The sequence below is a fragment of the Quercus lobata genome, chromosome 11 (genome assembly GCF_001633185.2).
Source record: "Quercus lobata isolate SW786 chromosome 11, ValleyOak3.0 Primary Assembly, whole genome shotgun sequence".
Taxonomy (NCBI): domain Eukaryota; kingdom Viridiplantae; phylum Streptophyta; class Magnoliopsida; order Fagales; family Fagaceae; genus Quercus; species Quercus lobata.
The window spans coordinates 10,346,161-10,354,738 of NC_044914.1; the positions used below are offsets into that span (position 1 = coordinate 10,346,161).

The window sequence follows — 8,578 nt, forward strand, 5'->3', positions numbered from 1 at the left end:
TTTTTGCAGATGACTCTCTTCTTTTCTTCAAGAATGACGGGAACTCTCTTGGTAATATCCAATCCATCCTAAATTGGTACTGCTCTATCTCGTGCCAAAAAATAAATTTATCCAAATCTGACCTTTTTTGCTCCCCAAACATGGTCAAGGAATGTCAAGTATCCATAGCTAGAAGTTTGAATGTGAACCTTGTCCAACACCCCAGCAAATACCTTGGTATCGATTTTAAGTTGAGAGGGAATCGTATTGCTAATTTTCATTTTTTGATTGACAAGCTTCATTCTAAGCTGCAAGGCTGGAAATCTAGGCTTCTTTCACAGGCTGGCAGAACCACCCTCATCTCTTCTGTACTCCAATCTCTTCCTTTGTACACATTCTCTTGTTTTAAGGTTCTTGAATCTATTTGCAACAAGATGGATTCTATTGTGAGGTCTTTTTGGTGGGGTCATGAAACTGGAGAGAAAAACCTTCATTTGCTTAATTGGAATAAAATATGCAAGCCTAAAAGAAGGGGGGGGGGGTCTTGGCATTAAGAAGTTTAGCCCTATGAATCAAGCTTTGTTGGCAAAACAGTATTGGAGGCTTATTAACTGTCCCCAATCCCTCTTAGCTAGAACTTTTAAGGCTAAGTACCATCCTAATGAATCATTGCAAGGCCACACACCTAAAGCACACCATTCTTGGATTTGGAAAAACATTGTTCAGCAAGTTGATCCTATCCTTTGAGAAGGCAGGTGGTTGGTTGGAGATGGTTTTGATATACACCTTACTCATTCTGATTGGTCGCCAAACTTAAGAGATAGTTCTTCGTTTCCCTTTTTGCAAACCGGCACAGTAGAAGATCTTATTGATCATAATTCTAGAAGTTGGAAAGTGGATTTAATTAGGAGCTTATACCATCACCCTAAAGCGGTCAACATTTTGCAAATGCCCATTTCCAAAATCAATGATTCTAAGGATAGGCTTATGTGGAAATACTCAAGGGATGGGAATTATAGTACCAAGAGAGCTTATGAGTTGTTAACTGAAGACTCTTTAGAGTCACAACAATTCCAGCAGGAAAGGAAGATATAGACTGCAATTTGGAAAGCACATGTTCCCTTAAGAATTATCAATTTTGTGTGGAAACTTCTCCATGACAGCCTACCTACTTTGACCACTCTACACAACAGAGGCATCAGTAATGATGTCACTTGTCCCTTATGTAATGCTGAAGAAGAGACTCCTACACATCTGTTTCTCTTTTGTAGCTTTTTTAGAGCTTGTTGGTTTGGTTCAGATCTTGGTCTGCATACTTCTGACATCACCAATGTATCTGTTCAGTCTTGGTTAAAAGACTATATCAGCTCTTACTTGAATAATGAAGATCAAAGCTCGGTCATCCTTCAATCAATGTTTACAGTTTTGTGATTAATTTGGAATCACAGAAACAAAGTGCTTCACCAAGGCTTGACCTCGAATCCCCTAGAAGTTATTCTAACAGCCAAAACTTTATCTTGCAGGTACAGGGAGGCTTATGCAGGCCCATACCATCCTACCAGAGAGCTTAGAACAGCCAAGTCAAGACATCTCATAGCTACAGGGCAATATCAGCTCATCATCAAAGTAGCTGAAGCAAGAAGATCAAAGCCACAAAGGAGAGCATACGCTATTGTAGCTGTAAATATACAAGGAGCGGAAGTGTTTTCAGGGGTTAATTGCAGTCTTGCCAACACAGCAATAGGAGCTCTACTTGAAGCAATGGTGGAAGCTGGTATCATAGCTAAAAACTATGGATTTCAACGTGTTTTGTTCTTAACTGACAGGGTCAATCTTCATCAAGCTTTCAAATTGAGGAAAAGCACAGATTGGTTGGATAGTAATAGGATAGCTGATCTGAACTTTCTCTCTCAAAATGGTTTATATTGTAATACTTTGGTTGTCCCTCATGTAGTTGTTAAGGCTGTGTGGTGTTTTGCTAAACAGGTTGTGAACACACCCTTGTATTACAGATGGTATAATCCTGCTCTATGTAACTTTGTATGAACTCTTCCTTTGTTTGGTATCAAAAAAATAAAAAATAAAAAATAAAAAAAAATAAAAACCACAAATAATTCTATCTTTATGTAATCACCTTAACATGGTGGTAGATTATTTTAACATCATTTGGGCCCAACTCCCTCTGGCCTGGTCCACCAGGTGGGTCTCCTCTTCATATTGGAGAACGATTATTGGAAGGGGGGTTAGGTGAGGTATGGCTAGAAGTGTTAGCACACGAGTGTTAATGAATTTTATTGTGGATAGGGATGTTTGATTAAAAGACAAAATATGAGGGACAAGACCAAATCTTTTTACCAAAAAAGCAAAAGCCCAAGGGCCATTCAGGTCATATTCGGTTGCCAAGAAAATACAGATCAAAATGATAAGATTTTAGGTTGTTTTATTGAATATCTTAGAGACTAAACAAGAACTGAATACACTCCAATATGAAAATTAAGTAGACATTAGCACAATGCTGGTAAATCCATTACGAATAAGAAAACTAAACCCCCAGATACTTTTGCTTGATTGGGACACACAATTGATAAGATCCACTAGCATCTAATTATAACTTAAGTGCGTAATAGTAATATAAAAATAAACTAATAATGCTACCAAATGAACTAATTTTTCAAGTGCTGAGTCTTGCTAAAAACTAAAAATGAAAACAAAATATACCTTTTTTTTTTTTTTTTTTTTTTAATCTAAACCAAACAACCCCTAAGATTTGCACGATCTAAATCAATTTTACTTCACGTGGTTTCAAAAGTAAGGTTCAAAAAGTGAACAGAAATGACATAAAGCTTGACTGCTTTATTAAAGCTCGCAAATAATAGGAAGAAATGATACAAAGTTAGAAAAGATACAAAACGAAACACGCCAAGATTGACTGCTTAATTGATTTTGCTTTATTCATTGGGTGGGGCTCTGCTCATGACTTTTGCTTCCATATCATATGGAATCCAACGCTCTGCTCATGACTTTTGAAATCCAGCCGAAGGAACTCAAATTTAATGTCGGTAGGAATTTTCAGATGATTACAATATGCTTTTGTGGAAAGTGGCATCTAAAACAAAGATTCAAATGCTCCGATTTAATGGGTCCTCTTATGTGGAACTGATGAGGCTGGTCTTGCTAAAAACTAAAAATGAAAACAAAATATACCCTTTTTTAAAAAAAAATCTAAACCAAACAACCCCTAAGTTTTGCACGATCTAAATCAATTTTACTTCACGTGGTTTCAAAAGTTAGGTTCAAAAAGTGGGGTTTTTAAAAAAAATAACTATAAAACACAAATAATATTATTAGTTAGACAACGTTTGAAACTAATTTGGTTTCTAACCATTCGAGTCAAGAGGACTCGATTTTCATCTCCATGTAGGCCTGGAAATTGAGTTCATTGGACTCGATTTCCTTGGTGATTTCATGTCCGTGTGCTGAATGAAGAAAATCGAGTATGGGCTCGATTTCTATGAACGGAAATCGAGTCTAATGGACTCGATTTCTATGTACAGAAACCGAGTCCATTAGACTCGATTTCCATGTACAGAAACCGAGTCTAACGGACTCGATTTCCAAGCCTACGTGAAGATGAAAATCGAGTCCTCTGAACTCGAATTGTTAGAAACCAAATTAGTTTCAAACGTTGTCTAACTAATAATATTGTTTGTGTTTTATAGTTATTTTTTTAAAAATCCCCAAAAAGTGAATAGAAATGACATAAAGCTTGACTGCTTTATGAAGCATGCTGATGATGATGACGGAGTGGAGCTGGGTTCAGCAACTCAAAAACTGAAAGATTCCAGAAAGATCACCAGAAAGTATGTCATTTTCAAGTATCTACTTATTTTCTCATGTGGGTTTTCCTTTTCCTAGAAACTGTCTTTTTTTTTTTGGCACACATTTGTTTCTTGTGTGTGACCATGTCTCTGTTTGGCTGCAAGGAAACTTGAGGAAAATTAATGTAGAAAGGGTAAAAAACTTTTGAATTCTATATAATTTGATGTTTTAGTTCTGGGGAATTGTAATGCTTGACTAATATGAGCTGAAATAGTGGAGCCAGACTTAGTTCTTGAGTTCTCAACTTTCTGGGTTCCCTTTGAAACATATAAATTTTGTTTTTCTTATCCCATATTTTTAATAGAATCCGAAAGAGTGACAAAATGCTGGGGTTTTTTCTTATGGTTTTGTTGTCAGAACACATAAACACGGCTCAAGCAAGCCAGTTGTGTTTGCCTTTGCTGGCAATTTCTTTCCTTCACATAAAATGCAATTTTTTCCGCAAGAAAATAGGAGCTTATTATGGGTTACATTATTTTGTGTATATGTTTTCTGAAAGTACCAGTTGGAGCTAAGCCAGAAAGCTTTGGAGAGAATATAATTGTATATTCGGGAAAAGGTTGTGGGACGACCCACATTGCTGTACTGCTTATACACAAGTTGGGTCATTTGAAACATGTTACTGCTTATACACAAGCTGCTTATTTAAGAGTGAGTCAATTTTTCATTTGGAACATTGCACAATAACGAAGTGGTGTGCTTCTTGGCTTGGCTGAGGTGGTAGGTTTGTAGAATGTGAAAAGAGGGTTGGGCTGTTGGTTTTTAGTGCCTATGTATGCAATTTCTCACCAAGATTCTAGATTTTAAGAAGGGGCTTCCAGATTCTGTGTTTCTAGTTCACCTTGAAGGGGAGCTTGGCATTTAATAAATAGAATGATGATTATACTATGAACACATTACTCCTTGAAATATATTAACAAAATCAAAATAAGCCTAGACTACCAGAAAATACATGAGGGTCAATTTTCTACCATTGAGGATTCAGTTGCAGGAAATTGGCCAACCTTGATAGTGCGGAAGGGCTTACTCTTCTATCAGCATGGTGTTATGTAGAGTTTAAGCAAACAATAAGGCATTGGTGGCCTCTTTATTTGATAATTGAGGTCTCATTTGTCCATTAATAATTGATAATAGCCAATGAAAAATGCAAAACTGTAATTATAAGGCAAGACCTAGTAGAACTTGAGGCTCCAATGAGGAATTTCGCATTGAGAGGTTGAGACAATCCTTGATCCCATTCTTAAAGACGAGGGAAAAAATGCTTTGGCCAAAATATATTGTTGGTCCCTTAAGTCATTAGTGAGCGCTTTTAATTTGAAAGTTTCAAATAGTACTTTTAGTCCCTAAAGTTTCACAAATGAGCCTGATTGATCCTCCGTCCACTTCCATTAATTTCTTGCCTATATGTCTGAAGGGACACTAAGGTGAAAATTTTTAAATGCCATGGTGTATATATGTGTGTGTGTATATATACATTTAAATGACATTGACACATGCATCTAAGGCCTGAATCCTTTTCTATAAAGACCTTTCCCCAAACAGAATGAAAACCTCTTCGCCAAACATTTGGTGTAACTAATTTGGGGCAGTAGAACTTTGTTGGAACAAAAAACAAAATGCCCAACCATATACCAATGGTTGAATAGGAGAAAAGATTCAAGGTTTGGAGCACTAGACACTTTTATGATTATTTTTTCAAATATTATGCAAAACCCAAAGTGAAGATAAAGAAAAGTAAAAGAGGTTAATAATCAACATGCTGTATAAAAAGTTCTCTTCTGCTTCCATCCGGTGAACACATATTGTGTGAATTGAGAAATTAAAGACGGACTTGCTCAACTGGTTGGGGCAAAATGATGCAGCCAGTAATGTTAAAGTAATTGTAGGTTCTGTAATCAGCCATTTAAGTTGGAGTTGGCGTCAAGCCAGATCTGATGATCTGGTTAACATTCAAAGCAAATGCCTTGAAATTGTTTTTTATACTTCTCAATAAGACTCAGTTTCTAGAGAGGCCTCCAGATCTGAAGATTGTAAAATAGAAATGAACTATTCTATGAATGTGGCCTACTAGAAATATTTGGGAAAGACTTCTTCAACTCTGTTTTTTCTATAAAAGTGTTGCTGTGTTGGTCTTTGGTATATGGTTGAGCACTAGACATCCTTTTTGGTGAAGAAGATTTCATTCAGTTTTGGGAAAAGATCCAAATAGAAACGGGTTTGCTCTTAGTTGCATATGTGCAATTTTTTTAATAAAAAAATTAGTTTCCATGTTATTAAAAAGATGCTACTGTATTGCTTTGTTAGACGTATGCAAGAAAACTAATGGAGATGGACAGAGGGACCAATAGTGCTCATTTTTTAATATTTAGGGACTAATAACACTCATTTGAAACCTGAAGAATTAAAAGCGAAACCTGAAGAATTAAAAGTGTTCGCTACAGTGTTTTTAGCCACAAGTTTTAAAATACTCTCCACTACTTGCATAGCTACCTTCATAGCTTCTTTGCTCTTTCCTCTTAAGTTACTCGTAAGCCATCCACCCTCTAGGCATAAATTTATATAAAAAAAATTCTCATTTTGTTCTTATTTTTCTTTGTGATTAGGTAAGAGATAACCTTTTTTTTTATCCGTGGATAACTTTGACTCACATTAGCACTGCCTCATTTTTTTTTAAAATGAAAATTGTGTATTTTCTCTGTTTACTTTTTTTTTTTCCAATCAAATTTCCCAAAGTTTAATACTATTCTACATGATCTGCCATGAACTGTTTGATCTCCTATTGCTAGTGATTTAATTTAACAAGAAACAATGCTTCCGTGTGAATCAATATTTGAATTTTAGATTGATCTAAACAAGATGTTTATCATTAGATGAAATCCATTTTTAGGAACACTTTTTTGTGTGTTAACTTCTGTTATTACTTTTCCACTGGTTGCCTCCAGGGAGGAATGATGGGTGTAGAAGTTTTGCTGTCACTGCAAGGAGTCATTGGATCCATAGGAGGTTTCAATAGTAAGCGACTAGCCCCAGATGGATGGTGCAGAAACGTGGACTCCCGTCTTGTAAAAAAACAAGATGCACAACAGATTTGGCAAATTCAATCCACTGTAAGGCTTCGCTTTATGACAATTGGGACATCATTCGTGGAGACGTAGTGGAAAAACATTTTAGACCACTAAAATCATCCAAACATTCTGTATAAATACATGTTTTCCTCAAAGTGAAATTCCAGAATGGTTCAACCATCAATGCATGGGCCCTTCTCTGTCTTTCCAGCGAGCTCAAAATTTCAGTATTGATAGTGACCGTAGTATTTTACTATTTCCCTCCTAGCCTGCTAGAACATAAAGTTGCATGGTTTTGGTTAAATTCTTCCATACGGTTGGGAACCTTTGGTTGATGACTACTTGTTTGTGCCTCACTCGCTATGCAGAAAACTAATATTTATATGCATTGGTTTAATGAGAAATTCTTGACCTCACTTTTAGTGTTGATGCTATCTTGCATGACATGTTGTAGATTTATTGTGTTTCAACTATATATAATGCAGAATGCAGATTAACTGTACATTGGATGGTGTGTTTTTTCTGCTATGGTTGTAGACTTGTAGGATTGCACGACAGTACATTCTCATGGATTTGGCTGTGTGACATTTATATATCTTCTAATTAAATGATCTAATATTCATGCTGTCAGAAAGTGCTTGCAGCTCAATATACCCTTATTGGAAGTACACTTGAGGTTAAAGTTGTTACCCCAAAGTAAAGTTCATTTCCTAGCTTCCTATGTTAAGAATTCTTCTCTTTATGTTGGTGGATATACAATTTTTTGGATTTACAGCTTTCTATTCCCATCTTCTTGTGATTTAATTGTATAAAGGAAAAAAAGACTACAAATAGACTGGCTATAATTTGGATGATTAGGCACGTCGGTATTTACAGATGATGGATTTGTTATCTGTGTTGACTCCTTAGTCATCAAAATGAGATTAATAATATCTGTTTAAGTTTTGCCCTTTTGGATCCAAATAAACATTGCATTTTCTTTGTGTTCTTCAAAAATTAATGTGCACATATAGATAGAATTCTTAGAGATTTGGCTGTCAATTCTAATAAGTTGTATTTTTAAAATGTTTTGTTCCTTTCCATGCATAAGTCCATGAGATGGCAATAAGAATTAATCTCCTTAAAACTTCCCCCCATTTCTCCCCCTCTTTCCATCCCTTTTCAATAGTTTTTTCTGAGGCATTATAAATTTAACGCTATGGAGTGAGGGTCTCAATGTATTTGGTTTTCAAGGTGGTGGCTTTGTTGTAAGCATTATATATGTGTAATGATTCAAGAATAAAGAGCACAAGGTGGCAAACAAATGATCTAATTCTATACTTAAGACTTTGTGTTAAGGAGTGGCTAAAGAGCACTGACATTGCGTTAAAATACTCAAAATGCTATTTCAGCACACCTAAAAGTAAAAATTGACCTCCATTGGATGTGCCAAATCAAGTCTCTAGGAAGGATAGAAGCAATTATGTGATATTCCATGCCTATAAGCTTGCTTCAGCATTGGGCGATGATGAGAAGAAATGGGAAATAATCTCTCTCTCTCTCTCTCTATATATATATATATATATATATGTAAAAGTTGAATTGTAGTATTTATTATTTCTACGCTTTTGTTGAGTCATCTCATTATTACATTATTGGCTACATAATTAGTCTTT

General features: G+C 35.6%; 1 long non-coding RNA gene across 1 annotated transcript; it reads left to right on the plus strand.

Moving 5' to 3' along the window:
- Nucleotides 1-3,270: 3,270 nt before the first annotated feature.
- Nucleotides 3,271-7,350, plus strand: LOC115969081. The gene is made up of 2 exons (XR_004086867.1): nucleotides 3,271-3,839; nucleotides 6,801-7,350. It is a non-coding gene; the product is annotated as an uncharacterized LOC115969081 (long non-coding RNA).
- The last annotated feature ends 1,228 nt before the right edge of the window (nucleotides 7,351-8,578 follow it).